A 2071-nucleotide genomic window follows, 5' to 3' on the forward strand; every position below is an offset into this window, starting at 1 on the left:
TTTCCAGTTTCATCCATGTCCCTACAAAGGACATGAACTCATCATTTTTTATGGCTGCATAGTATTCCATGGTGTATATGTGCCACATTTTCTTAATCCAGTCTATTGTTGTTGGACATTTGGGTTGGTTCCAAGTCTTTGCTATTGTGAATAGTGCCACAATAAACATACGTGTGCATGTGTCTTTATAGCAGCATGATTTATAGTCCTTTGGGTATATACCCAGTAATGGGATGGCTGGGTCAAATGGTATTTCTAGTTCTAGATCCCTGAGGAATTGCCACACTGACTTCCACGATGGTTGAACTAGTTTACAGTCCCACCAACAGTGTAAAAGTGTTCCTATTTCTCCACATCCTCTCCAGCACCTGTTGTTTCCTGACTTTTTAATGATGGCCATTCTAACTGGTGTGAGATGGTATCTCATTGTGGTTTTGATTTGCATTTCTCTGATGGCCAGTGATGATGAGCATTTTTGCATGTGTTTTTTGGCTGCATAAATGTCTTCTTTTGAGAAGTGTCTGTTCATGTCCTTTGCCCACTTTTTGATGGGGTCGTTTGTTTTTTTCTTGTAAATTTGTTTGAGTTCATTGTAGATTCTGGATATTAGCCCTTTGTCAGATGAGTAGGTTGCAAAAATTTTCTCCCATTCTGTAGGTTGCCTGTTCACTCTGATGGTAGTTTCTTTTGCTGTGCAGAAGCTCTTTTGCTTAATTAGATCCCATTTGTCAATTTTGGCTTTTGTTGCCATTACTTTTGGTGTTTTAGACATGAAGTCCTTGCCCACGCCTGTGTCCTGAATGGTATTGCCTAGGTTTTCTTCTAGGGTTTTTATGGTTTTAGGTCTAACGTGTAAGTCTTTAATCCATCTTGAATTCATTTTTGTATAAGGTGTAAGGAAGGGATCCAGTTTCAGCTTTCTACATATGGCTAGCCAGTTTTCCCAGCACCATTTATTAAATAGGGAATCCTTTCCCCATTTCTTGTTTTTGTCAGGTTTGTCAAAGATCAGATGGTTGTAGATGTGTGGTATTATTTCTGAGGGCTCTGTTCTGTTCCATAAAAACGATGGTTAGATGCTGCGAAGTAGGTGGCAATGCCTTAACCGTATGCGTGTTGTGAGGCCCGAGGGCCTCTTCCATCCTTGTCAAGGGGAATGCTAATCTTCTCTCTTTTTGTAAAACACTTGCTAGTAATTTTAAAAGAGCCTCAGCTGTTCCTTTTGCCACCCAGATAATCTGCACTAGTCCTGTGTGCAGCCAGAGGCTGGCTAATGTTCCCTTTGCTGTCAATGCTCACCTGCAACACTTGATGAGCAACATCTGGTGTCTTGTGTCTTCTTCCATGCTTCCTTTCTCTACTGCCTTATATAACATTTGTATAATTTTGTGAAATAATTAGAAGTCTCTTTGGCCTCTCTTGTTAGGTGATCCAATGCTTGGTATAAAATTTCTCAGTATTCTTTAGTCTTGCTTTAAGGTCACCAATCCACTGTGCAGCAAGGCAAATGCATTTTCAGCATTTAACCTACATATCACCTTGAAGATAGAGGCAGTAAATTTCCATAACCCTTTTCTGTTTTATACTTTCTGATACATTTTATTCTTGCTCCACATTCTTACTCTCCACATTCTGCAGTTCAAATTTCTCCCACTTGGGAAAACCAGTTTGCGCTCCTAACAAAAGTCTTTAGTTTTTTCTACCTAGTATTATTCAACGTAGGCAACAATGCCTTTTCCCTTGATCATCACAGGGCATCACATTGGTTCTGATGCAGCCATTGCATGTGGTCAAGTTTTGCCCTACCAGCTCTCGTCTTCCCTTTATAGAAGTGATCCAGACTTAAAGCAATTATTGGACAAATAATTTTTCCAATAATAAGGCTCTACATGCCAATGTCTGTATATTGTAGGGAAGTGCAATAAAGGAACTGACCTGTTGTGTTTGAAGAAGGCATGGTTCCAGTCTTCTTAACTGGCTGCAATGAGAAGATCACAAAATGATTTATACTGTTTCTCTTTCTGTCTGGATATCCTAAACCTCAAAACCACTTTCTCCTGGACCCACTTTT

General features: G+C 39.7%; 1 non-coding gene across 1 annotated transcript; it reads right to left on the reverse strand.

The window, feature by feature from the left end:
* Positions 1-1060: 1060 nt before the first annotated feature.
* LOC116477738 (U6atac minor spliceosomal RNA) lies at positions 1061-1186 on the reverse strand. Its single transcript, XR_004250625.1, has one exon. It is a non-coding gene; the product is annotated as a U6atac minor spliceosomal RNA (small nuclear RNA).
* Positions 1187-2071: the final 885 nt, after the last annotated feature.

This window comes from Hylobates moloch, unplaced genomic scaffold, assembly GCF_009828535.3.
Source record: "Hylobates moloch isolate HMO894 unplaced genomic scaffold, HMol_V3 SCAFFOLD_2, whole genome shotgun sequence".
In the NCBI taxonomy this organism is placed as follows: domain Eukaryota; kingdom Metazoa; phylum Chordata; class Mammalia; order Primates; family Hylobatidae; genus Hylobates; species Hylobates moloch.